This window comes from Nuphar pumila, chromosome 11, assembly GCF_984573655.1.
Source record: "Nuphar pumila chromosome 11, dmNupPumi1.hap1.1, whole genome shotgun sequence".
Taxonomy (NCBI): domain Eukaryota; kingdom Viridiplantae; phylum Streptophyta; class Magnoliopsida; order Nymphaeales; family Nymphaeaceae; genus Nuphar; species Nuphar pumila.
The window spans coordinates 19,601,729-19,623,532 of NC_143259.1; the positions used below are offsets into that span (position 1 = coordinate 19,601,729).

At 37.0% G+C, this 21,804-nt stretch overlaps 1 protein-coding gene across 1 annotated transcript in view; it reads right to left on the minus strand.

Moving 5' to 3' along the window:
- Window positions 1-21,804, minus strand: part of LOC149822151 (dihydroorotate dehydrogenase (DUF3598)) — a 43,787-nt gene that overhangs the window by 1,784 nt on the left and 20,199 nt on the right. The window lies entirely within an intron of this gene.

Genomic DNA, 21,804 nt, shown 5'->3' on the forward strand with positions numbered 1-21,804 from the left:
TTCTATCACTTGGCTACATCCAGGTTATGTAACGAGTCTCATTGGGAACTTGTCTTGAATTGCAAGATACAGAGGAAGATTATTTGGGTGGCACATATGTAGAATGCCTCAATCGATGGACAAGAGGAATTGCCTCAAGTGCCTTCACAAGGACGTCATACACCTTAGTTTATGGCCTATTTTAACCAAAATGTGTCCTGTTTTCTATCAAATGGCCACATCCATCTAGGTTATGTAACGAATCGCATTGGGAAGTTGTCTTGAATTGAAATATACCGAGGAAGATTATCTGCCTGGCAGTATATGTGGAATGCCTCTCCCTGTGAACAAGAGGAATTGCCTCAAATGTGTTCACAAGGACGTCATACACACTAGTTCATTGCCTAATTTAACCCCAAAAAAAGAAAAAAACAAGAACTTCATGGGTCCAATTGTTAAGTTGTACATATAATATATATATATATATATATATAGGTAATACCCAAAGGGGGTATTTCAGTCTTTTCACTGTATAGACTGTGCTCACTAGGGTCATTAGTGTCTTTGTATTTTTTTAGTTTTATTTTATTCTGTTTTGTAAATTCTTATTTTTGTAATGGGCAATATTGTCATTGCCCAAATATAGTTGTTGGGACCAACAACTATATTGGCTCTCCTTTGTGTATATATAGGGGTGCTTTCCCTTAGAGGGGTTATGCTTGTCTCAAGCAATTTAACCTCAATACAATTTTATATTATCTTTTTGCCACTTAAGAGACTCGTGCTTGTGCTTGTTATGTTCTAGCCCCTAAGTGGCTATTGTAATTGTGTTCCTGTATTTGACCCATAAGGGGTCCTCGGTTGCACACATTCTATTGTGTTTATAAAAGCCCATAAGAGGCACTCTTTTATTTTTTGTATTTGATTATATGGTATTAGAGCGTGAGGTGACGTTGAAGTGAAGAAGCATTCATTCCAAGGTGCACGAAGGAGGAACGAGTGTTCATGAACTTCATCATTTCGAAAAAAGCTCATCATCAACAATTTTTCTCTCCTCCCTCTCTATCTATTCTCTTCTCTTACTTTATCTTCTCTTTGTATGATGGTTGAAAATAAAGTAGTTACGATTGTTCCCGTTAAGTTTGATGGAAAAAACTATAACATGTGGGCCACCACTATGAAAAGAATCTTAGTTGGCAAAGACTTGTGAGACTATGTTTATGGTTCCATATCGAAACCTCAACCTATTCTCACTAAATCTATTTGCAGAATAACCAAAGAGGAATCTTTTAAAGACAATGAGAGAGAAAATGCTCTTTTAGAATATAAAAAGGTCATTAAAGCATGAGATGTTGGACATGTCAAGGTTTTGTCCCTATTTATGAGAAGCATGTGTGAAGAACCTTGTGAAAATATATTGGAATTTGAGAGGACCGATGAAGCGTGAGTTTTTATCAAACAAACCTACACCCAAAGTGATGTCGCTCACAAATGAGAATTGCAAGATAAGATTCATAATTGCAAGCAAGAAGAAAAAAGTGTTAGTATTATGAAACTCTCAAAAAGACCTTGGAACCAAATAGCTAAAATGGAGCCTATTTGGGATACCCTTGATAATGCTAGTCATAGAAAAAAATAAATCCTTAGTGAGCAATTTTTTCAATTTATAAGAGGGTTTAGGCTTGAATTTGAACATGTTTGGGTTTGTATCATCCACTGTGAGCAAGAAGAGCTTCCTTCTTTGCATGAGATTTTAGTGTTAAGACAATGGATTTTGCATCATTAGGATCCAAGATCCACATGTTATGTTATGTTTTTAAGTTGTAAAATTTCTTGCCCTTTTTACCTTTTATCTGTAATATTGTTGTAACCAATGAGGGGCATATTTGTTCAATATAAAGTAAAGAATTATAAAAACAAGAGGGCACCACTCTCATTGGGTGTAGCCTCTATTCTATTGAAGAAAAAATTCCCTTCTTCTCTCTTGGATGAGTTAGGGTTCAATACATATTGATGCTTTAATTTTTACATGGTATCAAAGCCGGTTAAGGGATTGATTCAGCCACGAGTGTCCCTCAATGTAAAATCAGATAAAAAAAAATCTGTTTGGACCCGGGCCGGGTCGGGTCCGGACCCGACCCGGGCCCCTTTTTATGTTAGGGTTTTAAGAAAAACCCGAGCATTCGGGCGCCGCTACCCACCCCCCTTCTCCCCCTTCTCTTGCGGGAAGATTTGGGAAACCCACCAGGGGTTTCCCCTTCCGGTGCCCCCCTTCGCCTTTAAGAGAGAGGTTGGAGGACGAGGGGAGTCTCGCCCCCCTCTCGCAGCCCTCTCGAGCTTTCCCCCCCTCCGCGCCGGTCACCTCCCTCGCTGCGCCCTGTCGCCGACGCCGGCCACCGCTCCCAGGTACGCTCCTCCCTCTTCTCTTCTCCTTCCTTTCCCCCCCCCCCTCTGTCTCCTCGCCGGGAGGCCGACAGGCGGCGCATGGCCCCTGTCGTGCCCTCCCACGTCCCCTGTGCCCTTCGGAGGGTCGACAGGGTGCCCTCAGGCCCCTGTCACCTTTCTTCACCCTTTTTTTTTCTTGTAGGGCTGTCGAAGGGCCGGCGGGGGGGTCCAGTCACCCCCTGCGGCACCTCTTTGCCTGCCGTCTCGTATCAGTCGGCAGGGGCTCAGCCCCTGCCACTTGACGTTTCTGGCAGGGGCTCAACCCCTGCCACTTTCATTCGCGCAGGCAGGGGCCCAGCCCCTGCCACCTAATCGGTTCTGGCAGGGGCTCAGCCCCTGCCACTTTCATTGTTGCTGGCAGGGGCTGAGCCCCTGCCACTTTCATTTGCGCAGGCAGGGGCTCAGCTCCTGCCACCTAATCGGTTCTGGCAGGGGCTGAGCCCCTGCCACTTTCATTTGCGCAGGCAGGGGCTCAGCCCCTGCCACCTAATCGATTCTGGCAGGGGCTCAGCCCCTGCCACTTTCATTGTTGATGGTAGGGGCTGAGCCCCTGCCACTTTCATTGTTGCTGGCAGGGGCTAAGCCCCTGCCACTTTCATTTTCGCAGGCAGGGGCTCAGCCCCTGCCACTTTCATTATTTCAGGCAGGGGCTCAGCCCCTGCCACTTAGCTGTTGCTGGCAGGGGCTCAGCCCCTGTCACTTGTTTGTTTCTGGCAGGGGCTCAGCCCCTGCCACATTTATTTTGCCGGCAGGGGCTCAGCTCCTGCCGCTTCTTTGCGATTGGCAGGGGCTGACCCCCCTGCCGCCTCTGTAGTTGTCGACAGGGGCTCATTCCTTGTCGCCCCGTTGCTGTCTGCAGGCAAGGGCCCGCCCCTTGTCGTTTTTCGGTTTTCGGCCAGTAGGGGCACACTCCGGCTGCCTCTCTTTTTCCTATAGGCAGGTTTGTCTTTCTTTTGCTCCGCATTATTATTAACATAGCACTGTTGCAGACCTCGCATCGGACCCTCGCTCTGGCTCCGCGGCCCGAGCCTCGTATCATCTACACGCGTAGACGCACGCAGCTGCAAGACATCCCGAGGTAGGGGAAAGTCGCACGAATAGTATGTATGAACAAAATAAAATAAGACTTCTGAGGTAGAATAGTTAATTTGCATACTTGTGTATCTGAAGAAATATTGACTGGTCAAAGTTTACTCTTTGTGATTCATTTGAAATTGCATAATGTAAATTCTTTTAGTAGACTCATCAAGTAGTTTAATTGGCATGCCTGTTTACGTGCAAGATTACTTAACTGATGATTGTCTATCTTGCATGATTACTCCTCTGGAACTGCATACTTAAGGTAGACTTTGTGAATAGATTCCGAATGCACTGCAATTGCTATTGTAATCGAACCTTAAGGCAAGTACGGTATGAATTTTATGTAAGATCATGGAGTGTATTGAAGTGTGAAATTTGCACTTTATTGTTTTGGATGTAATAATATCGGCCTCCACGGGCCAAATGCTCAGAAAAGCAAAACATGTCATGTAGGAACCAAAGAAATCATAAAACCTTATCGTAGTTGTACCTCTAGGAAGGTATGATCGTACTTTTGGACAAGTACGTCCCATGTGGGTTACGATGGTAGGTTAAGGAGGTTGTAGCAACCTCGATGAGTGCAATTAGCACATTGCTGAGATCACATAAAAGATGACCATTTTCGCCTTCACAGGCAAGATGCTCGAGTGGGTCTAATGGACCAGAGCATATAGGATGGGGCGGCGGTTAAGAAACCCCCGTCGTACCCATCTGATCTTCACGGTTCATCAAGGGAAAGGATGGATGGTACAAAGACTCCGATGACCATTTTCGCCTTCACAGGCAAGATGCTCGAGTGGGTCTAATGGACCAGAGCATATAGGATGGGGCGGCGGTTAAGAAACCCCCGTCGTACCCATCTGATCTTCACGGTTCATCAAGGGAAAGGATGGATGGTACAAAGACTCCGATGAACAGGTTGTTAACAACCACCCCACGAGCAAAAGACTCGGTTTTCCCCAGTCATCGGAGTTAGGGGAATTGGGATTACCATAAATTATCCTAGGTGGTAATTCCCAGGCACTTCTGCAGAAGTTGGATGCATCCTTGGGCCACGAATGCCTTTGGGGATTTACTCTCTTGGTCACTGACCGTCCCCTTAGGAGCGGACTCAGTCAGCCATCCGGGTTAATGAAAACACCTGACATAATAAACCCCCGGATCGGTCTCGGCTGTTTCTACGTTTCGCGTCTGTGCGTACCCACAGGCCAGTTAATATCAGAACTTAAATAATATATTCATGAATAGATATAGATGACTGAGACTCACACTGCTTCTCTTTGCACTTATTACATTTGTTAGAATAGACTACAATTGTTTTAATTGCTTAAATATCATAACTGCTTATCTAATGAATATCTTGTTTTATTTTCATTCTACTTATCTGTTCGTGCACCTACTGGTTTGTTGTAAAACTGACCCACTTCATGGGCAGGTGAGGAGTAGGACCTTACGGGCAGCCGATGGCGTGGTGCAACATGGATCAAGATTCATCTTCTTTCTGCTGGCGGCTTGGCTCTGGGACTTTTTGGAGTTTTTCTTAGATTTATTGAACTTTGGAATAAAAGACCCATTTTGTAATAAACTGCAGATTTTAATCGATTGCCTTATTTCTTAAATTCCTTTAAGATGTTGTACATGTGAATGATGGTTTTTCAGCTAACGTACCCAGGATTGTTGACTTGTGTCCCTTTCTAAATGTCTTCCGCTGTTGTTTTTAAATATTAAACTTTAAATCTTTGAAAGGTTTTTCGATAAGGTTTTCGAAATCACAAGTCGAAATTTTGGGGCGTTACACTCAAGATCTTCTTCTCCAATCTAAAAGTATTTCTTTAAATCAGATATGCACCTATTTCTTTCCTCTATCTATTTCTGCCCCTTGTTTTCTAGATAATCTTTCTCCCCCAATATTTATTTCTTGAAAACCCAATCTTAGTTTCTGAAAATATTTCCTTATCTGTAGTAAAATCCTGATTTACTGCAGAAACACCTAGTCTGCATCTTTTCTTTACCACCTTGGGAAATGCATCCTAATTGACCTGAACATATTTTGGGCCATTGTTTTCCTTAAAAACGTGATATTGAGTTCAGATCTCAGATCTGACACGTTCCATCAGATCGGCTAAAAGTACTCAGTCTGCAAAAAAAATTTGTTTATATTGCAGAGTTAATTTTCATCTTACCTTCCAAAAATCGCTGATCTTAAAAAATCAAAGCATTCTTTTCATTTTGAACCTACTTCCACTTTGGCATCTTTCCCTTTTGCATTAAAATTAACATTCAATAGATGGATCCTAATGCAAATCCAACCTTATCTTCCAGCTTTCTTCCCCCAATTAGTGTCTGAAAAGCTTTCTAACTCCAATTATCTGATTTGGAAAAGACAAATTATACCTTTTATGAGGAGTCAAGACCTTGAAGGACATCTAGACAATTTCTATCCCTCCTGAACTCACTGTCCATGAACAAAAAGATGATAAAGGGGTGATAACTTCTTCTATAGTCAAGAATCCGGATTATGTGTCTTGGATGCGACGCGACCAAGCCTTGGTGGCGTACGTTATCTCCACCACCAGTCAACTGTGGAACTAGCTTGCACTCACATACTCTCATATTTACGAGTCAATAGTTGTTTTTGAAGAGAGAGTACCAAAATCTGAAGAAAGGGGCCCTAAGTGTAATGTAGTATCTTAACAAGAAGAAGAATATGACGGATCAACTGGCCATGATCGGGCATGAAGTGTTTGGTAAGGATAAAGTATTGCATACTCTGAATGGGTTGGGTGCCAAGTTCCATGTTTTAACTACTACTCTTTCATGTCAGTCTAAGCTTCTTACTTTTGATGCACTCAGGTTGTAACGACCCCAACTCATCCACGTTGAAAAGTAGATTTTTTTTTTACAATTGCGGAAATCAAAACCCAAGGATTCGGGGCCTCACATACTTAACAAGATTCCAAACCACAAGGAATCTCTACATTGAACCAACCAATCAAAATAACTAACTTTATTAATAAAAATTTAAAGTCTGAGAACATAATTAAATTAAAGCATAAAATCCCAGAGTCACACTAGACTCCCTAATGCAGTCATCCTCATCACTGAGCCCCAGGTCCTGTGAAAAACATACGAAGTACTGGGTAAGAATCAAAATCTTTTTGTACAAATTCCTCTAAAAATCCAAATAGGCAAGAAAAAACATAAATCAAATTCATGCAAATATTCACAGTATTCAGAGGAAAATATAATAACAACAATCTCATAAACCATTTACTATTCAAGCATTGAAAACAATTATCATGCAATGACAATTTCTCACATGAAACAGAAAACTAATGCAGAACAGTAAATATGCATGATTACAATGTACATGCATAAACAATTTATTAAGTTATTATTAAAGTTTTCTTTTACATGTATGTTCCTATTAAATGCACACAAGTTTAGTTCCACTTTTTCATTAAAACCGCGGATACTCAAAACGGGCACCACAATTTTCGAAGTCCAAGATAGGTTCTCAGTTGTATATTAACACACAATTTGTATTTTATTACTGAATTTCATGTTTGTTCCTCGATCGATATCAGGAATCAACACCATCCATCAGAATATTAGAAATCAACATCTAATGTCGGGACCCTAGAGAAATCAACATCTACTAATGTCACTTTCTTGGTATACCAATAACAACAGTTGTATTACATCACTTCCAGGCAAAGTGACTGAAAATTCCCTAAAATCGTGGCTGAAAGGCAAACCACCGTATCAGATTCAGGGGCACAATCGCACACGGAGTTTTAGTATCCACACAGTTTTTCCAAAACCACCATCTACGATTTCCACATTGTGGAAGGAACATCAAGGAAGAAAAAAAGTGACTAAAAACTCCCTAAAACCATGACCGGGAGGCGAACCACCATATCGGGTTCAAGGGCACAATCGCACACGGAGTTTTAGTATCATCACAGTTTTCCCAAAACTGTCATCTAGGATTCCTACATTGTGGAAGGAACATCCAGAAAGAAAAAAAAAATAATTACACTCTTTATCTCTTTTATCATTTTAACAAAAGTAAGTTCTTTACAGAAGAACCGTTTTTCAAATCAATATGCAAAACCCAACACGGGACCTTGCCCGTTACAAATTTAACAATGCAATTAAATTAGAAAACCAATAATTTCAGAATGAATTTTGCAATGCATACACAAATCTTAGAGCAACACATGCTCCTAGCCCACATGGCCTACAATGGTTCATATCTAACCACCGATGCATCTTATGCAAAAATCCTCAGTGAACATGTAACCACACAATTATTCAAACATGTCCACAATGAACATTCATTCATACATAACAAGAATATACATACAACAAAAATTGCATTAACTTCAGAAATTTCAGCGCATGTACATATGCCTTAATGGTGGTTTTATAACACAGTCAATACAATAGTTTATAAAACAGCATACAGGAACCTGCGACAGGTTTGGTTTGATTTGCATAAGACAGATTTTCAGCAGATCTGGACCAGATCTCCGCACCTATGAAAATCGGCAGATCTGTCCATATGCACAGTCGGACAGATCTGTCCACAGGTATAGTGGCAGATCAGATTTTAGAGTTTTTAAAATATGCAGAACATATTTACAACTAAGAACTATGCAGAAAAATAACTCAGGACAGATTCAGCTTTAAAACATGAAAACTATAAGCACGAAATCAGAAATCGTGTACATGCTAAAGGAAATCAATGGCTGATTTAACAATATATATATATATATATAGACACACACACAGGCTGAAAAAAAAGAAAGAGAAAATTAACCCACGTATATGTATATATATACATAAACAACGTTATGTATATATACACACACACACACACACATATATATATATATGTATTCCAGTTCAGATTTCCCCCTTTGTCCACTAAAATCTCACATAAACTGTATTTAGACTATTTCTCCCCGTTCGAATCAAGAGAGAAACCCGTACCTTCGATCGGAGATAAAAAAAGATCGAAAAAGTGTTCATCGGACGATCAGAACGAAAATGGATCCTCGTTTCCTTTCCTTTTCCTCTCTTTTTTTCTCTCTTTCTTTTCTTTCTTTTCCCTTCTTCCTTCTCTCTCTCCCTCTCTCTCTGTCTCTAGAAAACAAAATCTAGAGAGAGGGGTGAGTTAGACCCCTTTATAATTTTTTTTTTTGGGGTCTTTTAGAGATAGGGTGACGTCCCTTCTAAAGTCCTTCTATAGAGGACAGAGTTCTGCAAAATGTAGAATTCTATCTCTCTATAACTACTACTATTTATTCTTTTATTATCGCTTATTTTATTTTGTTTTTTAACTAATTTGGGATCTATCTAGAACTTCTATCTAGGTAGAGTTCTACCAAATGTGGAATTCCCCTCTTATCCGAATAATTAAAATTCGTAATTTATTAATAATTAATAATTTATTATTTATTTATTAAATAACAAATTTCCAGAATGTTCTAGAGGGTATCTCCCCCCTCTGGGAGTCTTCTTAACATGGAATTTCACTCAATCTAACATTTATATTGAATTTAAAACTTTAAATTAGTTGGACTTGGATTTTGGATCTAGATCTGGATCCAAAATTCATATTCATATGGATCACAAACTGGGCTAGATCCTAATTAATATGGGTCTTGGACTGGGTCCAAATCCATATCAACTTGGATCAAATGGATCCAATCCAGAACTGGTCACATCGAGGCGGGTCATTTTTGAAAAAATGTGATTTTTGGGCCAACTGTAGCTCGAATTCAGAAAAACAAAATATCAATATTTTTAGAATTTTGAGACGCATCTAATGATATATTACCTGAATTTCGCCTCCAAATTTTGCTTTAATTTTGCTTGATTTTAAAGGTCACAAATAAAAAGTTTTACTAAATCTTAATTGGCATGTTTAGGCCTTGTCAATGGGTCCTGGGCCATGCCTAGACTCAGCTAACGCCACCTAAAATCGAGGATTTTATCAACTTTACCAAAACACTTAGCCAAATTTTCTGAAATATCAGAATTTAACATTATAAAAAAATACACAATATTACACAGGCCTAAACTGCTTAAGTATGAGATGAACATCAAGGGTCTAACTGAGAATATTGGAGATAGTTCTAGAGAAAATCAGCAGGTATTGATTGCACGAAATTATCGTGGGAATAACAGTGGTACCTATGGTAGAGGTAGAGGAGAGAGGCATTTTTCTTCTTTCCTCTAATGCTTAGTCCTTTAAGGTTGGAAATTGGAATGTGCCCACCTGTTTCATTTGTAAAAGAAAGGGCACATCAAGTTGAACTGATGGTTTAAGGACGATCCCAGATATAATTCAGATGCCAAGAACACCAATTAGGCGAAGAATCCAGCCAGCTCATCTAAAGGATCAGATGAAAATGAATTATTGCTTGTTGCATTATCCAATTTGAGTTTTGAAAAAACTGAAGATGGCACGTGGTATGTGGACTCAGGGGTAGCCAACCATAATAAAGGTGATGCAGGTAAGTTTTCTATTTTGATTCCATAGTCTGGGCAAAGTCGGATCATTAGTGGAGATGGTGCTCATCACCCTATATCTCACACTAGGATTGTTTTTGTTCCCTTGTCAAATTCTATCACTAAATTTGAACAATGTTCTATGTGTTCCCAATATCAAGAAAAATCTTATTTTTGTCTCTCAACTTATTGATGACATGAACTCCTACGTTGTATTTACACTTGCTTTTGTTTTTGTGAAGGATCTTCATATGAAGAAGACATTTGCTAAGGGTGAGTGATGTGAGAGGATGTATGTCTTCAATGAGGATCCGTCGGCTGCTACTCGAGGGAACCAAGAAGCTCCATATGAAGAGTCATCATCTAGTCTTTCAGAGTCAGTCTTTGCTTCATAGTGATCATAATGTTTTGGGTTGTAATAAGCCAAGTTTGTGGCATCTTAGACTTGGTCATTGTAATCAAAATTTTCTTCGTCATCTAGAGTTTGAAGGCTTGATATCCAAATTAAATACGGATTCGGCCTTATGTCCATGTTGTCAAGTCTGCAAGAGTAATGTATTGCTTTTCATTTCTTGGAATAACAAAGCTTTCAAACACTTTGAGATTATTCATTCTAATGTCTGGGGTTTGCGCCTGTACCTTCGTTATCTGGAAGTCGATATTATGTTTCTTTCATTGATGATTACTCTCGATACACTTTGATTTATTTTATGAAAAATAAATCTGAAGTCTTTGGGTTATTCTCAAATTTCCATATCATGGTTCAAACTCAATTTTCATCCTCGATAGTTAAGTTCCAAAGTGATAGGGGTGGTGAGTATACGTCAAAAGAATTTTCTGATTTCTTGCAAGAAAATGAAATTAAACGTAGATTATCTTATCCTCATACGCCCCAACAAAATGGCATTGTAGAGAGAAAGCATCGGCACATTGTTGAGAGCGCCTTGTCTATGATGCATACAGGACAAGTTCCTTTCTATTTATGTAAAACCCATAATTTTTAAAGATTATTAATAAATAAAGAACTTATTTTTTTATCTCCAAATTAGAAATGTGTTTCTAGCTTTTGAATTTCATTTATTTATTTATTTATTACATATTAATTTGTTCATTGAAGCCAATCAGGGTATAATTTGCATTTATAGAACTATTTTGGGCTATAAATCACTATTTATATATATATATATATATATATATATTTAAATATATTTTTGATGGAGTTTTTAAATTATTGTAGTGTATTTGTGTGTTATTTGGCTCTTGGTAATGATTTATAGGGTAATTTACTATTTTTGGCTAATCTTATTAGAATTGACATTTTTTGAGTTTTTGGCATTTGCGATCGCACAATAAGGGTTCGTTGTATTGCTCGAGTAGTGGTATTTGCGGACTTCGAAACTCCTCGATCTTTTGAGTTTCGATTCATTGTTCTTCACATTATTAAGGTAAGATACCTTAACTGAATTTATAGAGAGCATGTTTAGGCATTAATTGTGTAAGCATGATGTTGCACTGAATATCTAAATGAATTGCAAATACAAGTTATGCTCACACACTTCACTTAGTTGTGGATATCTAGAACTCTTGTGATTGTAGTTCGGAGATCATACTTGTCATTATTGTAGTTAGCGAAATATGGAGTGTGTTTGTTGTAGGTACACCTGTGTGTAGGTTTGAATGCCTGTGCACTTATGAATGTATAAAATGTACGCAATGTGTGTCATCATACTTTGGTTTGTGCATACTATGTTGCTTTGTGTGTTTGTATGAATTTGATACATGGTGCACATATAACTACTATGGATATGTATAAGTCGTGTTCAATGCATATTATGAATGTTATATATATTGTCTTGTCATATGATGGATTTATTTATTCTTGTATAGAAGAAAGCATGTGAATGTTATAAATTGTTTTGAACTTGTATGTCTTGTTTGCTTGAGAAATATATGTGTATGATGTACGATAGGATGGTCAATGAGATTTTGACCAACCCTTACACAATTATATCTAAGGTGATATATTGATTCATGTGGCGAAAAATGCATACGACTTTTATCGTGTGTGCAAATCTCGAACTACGTAGGAGTTATGTATGTTGAGGTTTAGTTGCTTCGTATTATGGAATGTGCATGTTCCCGTATGCATGCATAGAACTCATGTTTTGTTTACGCATTCTTTAAGGTTTAATTGACGAAGGGCTATGTTCTTTGTGGCGATGATATGATGCGTAGGATAATACGCTTATGTATGATATGATTTAAATATCAAGTGAAATGAAATTATGAATGCATGCGATAAATGTTTAAGTTCAATAATGAACTTTGGTTTATGAAGCCTTATTGGTTAAATGTGTGAATGTATAATTTTAATGCCATATAAAGTGATGTATGGTGTGATGCTTTGATTGTATACATGTTTATGCCTGTGTTGATGGCTATCGACCCTGAGAGTGGTCAATTGTATTTATGCATGTATCACAATAGTTTTCACTGGATATGGTACCCGTTGAGGAACTGTTTCCAAAGGATTCTCTATGGAGGTGTGCATGACCAGATCAGGTAATCCGACTAGAGCGGTAAGTCTCTGTGAGGAAGGGCATTGTTCAAGAGCAAGTAGCCCGCGAAGACGGTATATTCCTGTGAGAAAGTGCATTATCCAAGACCAGGCAAACCATTTGTCTAGGGCGGTAACTCCTTGTGAGGTTGTACATTTCTCAGACCAGGTGATCCGGCGTGGATTTTGTAAATCTTTATTATGAATAAATGAAATGTTATAATGAATTGTGATGATCTTCTGAGTTGATTGAGATAGCCAGTTATGAATCTATAGATTTCACTTTTCTATTATAGCATGATTATATATTGAACTCAGATATGATAATCAGATCATTATTGATTTTAGATCTTTATATGAGGTTATGATTGTGACGCTTATGTTAGCGTATAGGTGAATGACACATCATGCCTACAAATGACTAGTTTTGACTTATTAGGTGAATAATACATCACGCCTACATAGTTTCATTGCAAATGATTGTCTGAGTAAATATATCACACATGTGTATCATGATTGATGTGTATCATAAATATCAAACTAAATTACTTATAGGTTTGTGCGAGTGTTTCACGTTGGAATGGTCAAATGTGATTTAACTTATTGTTTATAAGAATTATGAATGCATATGAAAATGATGCAATGATCTGAATGTCTTAGATGCATATAGATTATGCTTTATTACATGAGTTAAGGTTGAATAGAATATTAAGTGATGAAATGTTTTTAAATGTTTTATGTTCGAATGCTTGAAATGAATGACTCATAGGACGTTCCCTTATCTGTCACTTGACGATGGATGAATAATATATCTTTACCTTTAAATGCTTGATATGTTTTCTTTAAGTTTGAGTTTGGGTTGCTCTACCAGACTTTAGTGAAATATGATGAGTAGTTGGAGCGAAGGGTTGGTCGAGCCGCATCCTCGATGGTCCACTCTTACCTTGCGATCTTGATATTCATGATCTTTTTGTTTTAAGTACTTGATCATATAGAGACTGAAGTATTGTTTTCATACTCTGATTTAAAATGAAATTAAAACTCTTCATATTTCAGTCTTATATTGTACGTGGTTTGAAATGTGTATATCCTGAACATTTTTATTTAATTGTTATCTTTACTGTAACCGCGTCCAAAGTCTTAACCGTTTTTAAAAATAATTTCTGCATTATAAGATCCGATTTACTTATACTTATAAAAAAATATGGTCTCGAAATTTCAATATTTGAACTATAATTAAGGTTAAAAATTTTGAGGCGTTATAAATGGTATCAGAGCAGTTTGGTAACAGTGGCCACGAGATGCGAGTAAGACGACCGTCGCAAGTAAGGTATTCGTTTCTAAATCCTTTAGATGCACATGTATGAAAGGTGTCAATATTAAATGTGAAAGACCTGTATGATTTGTGATGTTTGAAATGTTGTTGATGTTAAATATGCTTAAGACTAATATTTATTTTGTGATCTTTTCTTCGCCAGATGGTTTGGGTAAGAAGGGTCAATGACCTGATGAATACTCTCACCTTTTTAAATGATTGTATAAATTTCAAGGACGAAATTTCTTTTAAGGGTGGTAGGATGTAAAACCTGTAATTTTTAAGGATTATTAATAAATAAAAAACTCATTTTTTTATCTTTAAATTAGAAATGTATTTCTAACTTTTGAAGTTCATTTATTTATTTATTACATATTAATTTGTTCATTGAAGCCAATCAGGGTATAATTTGCATTTATAGAACTATTTTGGGCTATAAATCACTATTTATATATATATATATATATATATATATATATTTAAATATATTTTTGATGGAGTTTTTAAATTATTGTAGTGTATTTGTGTGTTATTTGGCTCTTGGTAATGATTTATAGGGTAATTTACTATTTTTGGCTAATCTTATTAGAATTGACATTTTTTGAGTTTTTGGCATTTGCGATCGCACAATAAGGGTTCGTTGTATTGCTCGAGTAGTGGTATTTGCGGACTTCGAAACTCCTCGATCTTTTGAGTTTCGATTCATTGTTCTTCACATTATTAAGGTAAGATACCTTAACTGAACTTATAGAGAGCATGTTTAGGCATTAATTGTGTAAGCATGATGTTGCACTGAATATCTAAATGAATTGCAAATACAAGTTATGCTCATACACTTCACTTAGTTGTGGATATCTAGGACTCTTGTGATTGTGGTTCGGAGATCATGCTTGTCATTATTGTAGTTAGCAGAATATGGAGTGTGTTTGCTGTAGGTACACCCGTGTGTGGGTTTTAATGTTTGTGCACTTATGAATGTATAATATATACGCAATGTGTGTCATCATACTTTGGTTTGCGCATACTATGTTGCTTTGTGTGTTTGTATGAATTTGATACATGGTGCACATATAACTACTATGGATATGTATAAGTCGTGTTCAATGCATATTGTGAATGTTATATATATTGTCTTGTCATATGATGGATTCATTTATTCTTGTATAGAAGAAAGCATGCGAATGTTATAAATTGTTTTGAACTTGTATGTCTTGTTTGCTTGAGAAATATATATGTATAATGTACGGTAGGATGGTCAATGAGATTTTGACCAACCCTTACACAATTATATCTAAGGTGATATATCGATTCATGTGGCGAAAAATGCATATGACTTTTATCGCGTGTGCAAATCTCGAACTACGTAGGAGTTGCGGCTTCCTTCCTTTTCGGATGGCCATTCTCCTACAAAGGGAGGAACCCCCGAACCCTCCTTCCTCTCTCTCACTATCCCATTCTTTTTCTCTCTCTTAGTCTTCCTTCTCCTCCTGCACTCTCGTGGATGCCGCAACACCCTCGCCGGATAATGGTAGGGTTTCTGTAAAAAAAATTTCAGGTCGATCATGGATCGGGTGGGATGTGGGTTGTCCAAAACCCAAACGGTCGAGTTGCAATGGGGGAAAAATCTCCAGTTTGGGGTTGTCTGTCCATCCCAAACCGAAAACTCCAAATCAACGATTTGGGGTTTCGGATGCTTCTCTTTTTTTTTTGAAATCATGATCTGATTCCTGTCCCAAAATTTGTCATTTATGGGTTATACCTGTGTATGTCTCTTTGGATTTCATGATTTAATTTGATCTACTTTATTGAAATTTGTGATTTAAGTTGTATACACCTTCCTCTGAAATTTCTTATGTATGTATATATACCTATAAATATATATACATTCCTGTAAATTTTATGATTTAGCATCGTATATAACCTTTGGGACTGCATGACTTGGCTGGGACTATATTCTCTTGAATTTAGGATTTACTCTGTGCAAATCTTTTGTGCTGAATATGAAAGTGTCTATACCAAACTCGTGAGAGGCTGATCTAACTCGTGAGAGGTTGATCTATGATTTACCTGCGGCTTTGGGTTTTAGGGACTGTGTGCCAACTAAAGAACTAAAACGATAGATTGTGTACCTTGTATATTGAAGTGGTAGTTAGTAGCATATTAAGCTCCTGCGATTTGGTGCTTTATGTTTTTGGAAAATTTCCTGTAACAGAATTGATGCATTCTAGTAGACTGACACAGAGTCTGTGCACGTATGACCATGCTTGAGTGTTGTAAAGGTCTGGACTTTTGTTTTTCATATGATTAATCAATGTGAATGCATGTTTAATTTCTATGTTTTTAGTTTGAATTACTTATGATAAACCAAGGTACTGCCAATATTTGAGTCTTGTATCTGTCTAGTGATAATGATTGTTACCTAATTAATCAAAGTTAGTTGTATGTATTCCAAAGGGTGCAATGACTAATTAGCTGTCTGTTATAATGGTCTTCCATGTTATATGAAGTTGCATGTTATTCAACTGCTAGATGCCTAGTTAGTTGCATGCTATGATCATATTCGGTTCATATGAAATAACATATTAAACTGTTGCTCAATGTCGATTTAGTTGCATATTAGGTTGAGATTCAATCTAGTATTTAATTTCGTATTCACTTTATGTTTAAATGCTTAGTTAGTTGCATATTAAACTGCATAGTAACTTGTAAATTTAAATAGATGATTAGTTGTATATTAGGCTGCATGTAAATTTGGTGTTCACTGCATAGTAACTAGCAATTTAAATTGATGTTTAGCTGCATATTAAGCTGCCTAATTTATGTGGGTCAACTGCATATTCCTTAAAAGGTTTCAATGTTCATTACGTGTACATCATCTAGAAGATTCAAATGGCCATTAAGATGTTTATTCTCCAATGTTCATAGGCATGTTAAATTGTATATTTTCTGAAGTACTATTGTCTAACACTACATAATTGCTGAAAGTATCAAATGCCAACTAAGCTGCATATCTTGTGGAATGTTAGAATGAGAGGATGTTGGGAGAAATGCATATAGTAGTATTACCAAATCTCTAGGACTATACTGCACGTTCAATAAAGGACACCAACCGTGTTTTTGCTTGTTGGCAGAGTTTTTATTACATGCCACCCTTCATAATACATGGAGGCGTTGTAGCAATTTGCTATTAAAGAATAAATAAATGATAATAAGGATGATAAATGAGGATTTGATAACCGAACATATGGGTCGGTTTGTTGTGGACATATGGATGTCTAGCTAGGGTATTGAGGGTCTTGCATAGGCCATCGAAGTTATGATGTGAATCCACATGAAAATGAAAATAAAATATTATTGCTTGACTGGTTTAAAGGCACCAGAGCACTTTGAGTGGGTTATGCAATCAATACGACAAAGGATGGGAACTGTTCTATACCCTTGGTAAAATGACTAAGGTTGGGAATTCTACTGCTGAGGTAGTAGAAGGAAGTTGGGGAAATGCCTTGTACTTCGGGAAATTTATTAAATGAAAAGATTAACCCACTCAAATTTCGGGCTTACCTTGGAGAGGGTAGGTGGTACAAAACTCTGGGGACTCGTGTTTTGGTTTCGAGCGTAAAGCGACTCGTTGGTCCCAGTCCTCAGAGTTGGGGGACCCAGACTACCAATATATCCTAGGTGGTAGCTCTTTTGTTCTTCTGCAGAAGTTAAGGATGCATCCTGTTTTGGTTTAGGCCTTTGGGAGGTTCTCTCGGTCACTGGCCGCTCCCTTGGGATTTCAGTCACAGTTAGAATGTTCGGGTTAATAAAACAACTTTGAATAATATACCCCCGAATGTTCTCTTCTGTGATGGTTGCCTTGGCCTGTGTGTACCCGCGGGATAAGAAAAGATAAACATCAACTAGAACAGTTAGGGATGCATCCTGTTTTGGTTTGGCCTTTGGGAGTTTCTCTCGGTCACTGGCCGCTTCCTTGGGATTTCAGTCACAGTTAGAATATTCGGGTTAATAAAATAACTTTGAATAATATACCCCCGAACGCTCTCTTCTGTGATGGTTGCCTCGGCCCGTGTGTACCCGCAGGATAAGAAAAGATAAACATCAATTAGAACATTCTAGGTATCACAGTAAGTGAAGTTCTAGGGAGGCATGTTTATATTCTTCCAGCATGTTCTGAGCTTGTGATGAAATGAAATACTGAAAGGTGTAGATATGAGATAATTGAATTCATATTGTGGTTGTTACATGACTGTTATGCATGTTGTTGCTGTTGCATAATCCACTTTACTTGCTTATGTATATGTCTATTATAGTTGTTGCATAGTCTGCTTCACTTTTAAGCATTCAATGGAATCAGTGGCCATGTTATATTTAAATGTTGCCAATGATATTACCTCATCCTGAAATGAATTCTGTACTCCTGAAATGGTTGATTTGGTCTTGGTAGTGTTCATATATTCTAGCTAGAAACTTAAATTAACAATGCGCAGTAGTTTAATAATGTTCATATTCTCATGCTATGTTTTATTGTCCGTAATTAAACAAATCCCTTGCATACTTGTTACTTAGTATATTTGCCAAATTTACAGTAATTCCTACTTAGACGTGGTAGTCTAATTCCAATCAATTTACTATTTTTCAGGTAAAGAATAGGGTTTATGAGCGGCTGCGGGATGAGGCATCGAATCGAGATTTTTGGATTTATTGTTCCAGGGATCGCTTGAGTTTATTGTAAATTTTAACAGTTCATATCATTTAAACTCTGATGATTTTCATTAATATTGAAATGAAATAAATGTCTTGGGTTTCTCTCCACCGTAATGTCTCGAAATGCTTAACCTTATTTTATTTCTTGTTTCCGCTGTTATAAAAAAAAAATCTTCAAATTTTGGGTTAAAATTTCGAGGCGTTACAGTTATGGATGTTGAGGTTTAGTTGCTTCGTATTATGAAATGTGCATGTTCACGTATACATGCATAGAACTGATGTTTTGTTTACGCATGCTTCAAGGTTCAATTTACGAAGGGCTATGTTCTTTGTGGTGATGATATGATGTGTATGATAGTATGCTTATGTATGATATGATTTAAATGCCACGTGAAATGAAATTATGAATGCATGCGATAAATGTTTAAGTTCAATAGTAACTTTGGTTCATGAAGCCTTATTGGTTAAATGTGTGAGTTTATAATTTTAATGTCATATGAAGTAATGTATGGTGTGATGCTTTGATTGTATACATGCTTATGCCCGTGTTGATGGCTATCGACCATAAGAGTGGTCAATTGTATTTATGCATGTATCACAATAGTTTTCACTGGATATGGTACCCGTTGAGGAACTGTTCCCAAAGGATTCTCTGTGGGGGTGTGCATGACCAGATCAGGTAATCCCGCTAGAGCGGTAAGTCTCTGTGAGGGAGTGCATTGTCCAAGAGCGGGTAGCCCGCAAAGACAGTATATTCCTGTGAGAAAGTGCATTGTCCAATACCAAAAAGACCATCCGTCTAGGGCGGTAACTCCTTGTGAGGTTGTACATTTCCCAGACCAGGTGATCCGGCGTGGATTTTGTAAATCTTTATTATGAATAAACAAAATGTTAAGAGGGCACAACTTTCATTGGGTGTAGCCTCTATTCTTTTGAAGGAAAAGTTCCCCTCTTCTCTCTAAAAACCTCTTTCTCTCTTGGATGATTGAGTTAGGGTTCAATACATATTGATGCCCTAATTTTTACATTTAGCCCAAGTATGCACGAAAGAAACAAGGCTAAAATCCATGACCGAATCCAAGGAGACCAAAGACAATGTATTGGCGGTATTTAGACCCGGTGCCAATACTTATATAAGCCTCCTCATTTCAACACGAATAATTTTGGGAGGCCAAGAGGCAATGATGAAAAATATGATAGGATAAACAATGGTAGAAAAGAGAAAATTATTTGTCATAACTATAGAGAACCAAGGCACATCAAACCCATATTGCTCAGAATTCAAAAAGGATAAGAAAAATAATAGATATCTTAGAAGCTTCTCAAGAAGACAAGATATCACCAATTCCAGTTACAAAAACATGTTTTTGTCCCAACTCGCAGAAGCTCTACAACCGCTCCTCAAAGGTTCATTCACCTTAACCGGTGTCGTGGTCTCCTGTTCCTCACCTCTCAAAAAGATTTTTTGGCTCATAGATTCTGGTGATTCATTTCATATGACCCCTAATAATATTATACTCTCCGGTTGTAGTATTAATTCAAGTAAATCTAATGTTTTTACTGTGGATGAATCCTCTCTTGAAATTAAAGGAACTGAAAATTTTATAAATTCTTCAAACTTTTCTATTCCAAAAGTCAAAATTGTTTCAAAACTTAATTTAAATCTTCTTTCGGTTTCCCAAATTATCAACCATGGTTATAATATCTCCTTCGCATGTAATCATTGTTTAATACAGGATTTCCATTAAGGCAAGCAGATTGGGGAAGGGCATAGAGAAGGATATCTCTACTACATAGACCGGATGATCATTCCCAAAGATACTTTTTGTTTCAATATACAAAAATTGAATGCTTTTTTTTGCATCAAAGACTAGGTCATCCTAGTATTTATAAATTATCCAATGTATCTCATTTTAGAAAAAATTGTAATGAAAAATTCAATGTACTTGTATTCTTGGGAAAATGAAAGTCACTCATTATCAAGAGAATTTTTTTTGCTTCCAAACCACTTGAATTAATACACTTAGATGTTTGGGGTCCTGCTCATGTTGCCTCTAAAAGAGGATTTACTTATTATGTGATTTTTGTGGATGATTATTCTCGTTTCACTTGGATTTCCTTTCTTAGGCACAAATATGAAGTTTTTGAAACTTTCAAAACCTTTCATAGCCTTGTTAGAAATCTTCTTAAAACTAATATTTCTATATTTCGTTCTGATTCAAGAGGAGAATATATGTCAAATAACTTGAAAATTATTTGAAAAATCACAACATTTTGCATAAAAAATCTTGTGCAAACACGCCTCAACAAAATGGTTTGGCTGAAAGGAAACACGCCTATAGTAGAAACAACTAGAACCTTTCTTATTTCCAAACATGTTCCAAAACATTTTTGGTTGAAGTTGCGTTTACTTCGGTACACCTTATAAACAGACTTCCTTCGACCAAACTTTAAAATATTTTGCCCTACGAGAAACTTTATATAAGAACCTTGGGATGTAAATATTTTGTGCCTTCAAATAAAAATGACAAACTTTCACCCAAAGTCATTCATTGTGTTTTTCTTGGTTATGGAGAAAGCAAAAAAGGATTTAGATGTTATAATTTCAAACATGACAAGCTTTATATATCAAGTAATGTCACCTTTACAAAGCAAGAAAGTTTCTTTGATTTAAATGTACCTATTAAAGAAAATGATGATTATTCTTTTCTTGAATTATTTCCTAAATGTAATGATGTATTTAACAATAATGATGTTGTTAATGTTGAACTTCAATCCAACATCTAGAGTGGTGAGTCTAATGACATTGATAGTGGACCTCTAGTTATCCAATATAGAAGAACTGGTGATAGACATCCAAATGCCCTAGAACAATATTCTAGCACAAAAAATCAAGAATCAAACACTCTAAAATCAGAAAGAATACATAGGCCTCCAGATAGATTTGTATCCTACGAAAATTTTACTCCTCAATATAGAGTTTGTCTAGCCAAGAATTTTTTTTACTTTGAACTCTCCTCATACAACCATGTCAAGAATTATCCTGAATGAATGAGTGCTATGAATGATGAAATACAAGCCTTAGAAAAGTCTAAAACTTAGGATATAAAAAGTCTTCATCATGAAAATAAAACCATAGGTTGTAGATGGGTGTTTAAAATCATGAAACTTTAGAAAGGCTTAAGGCTAGATTAGTGGC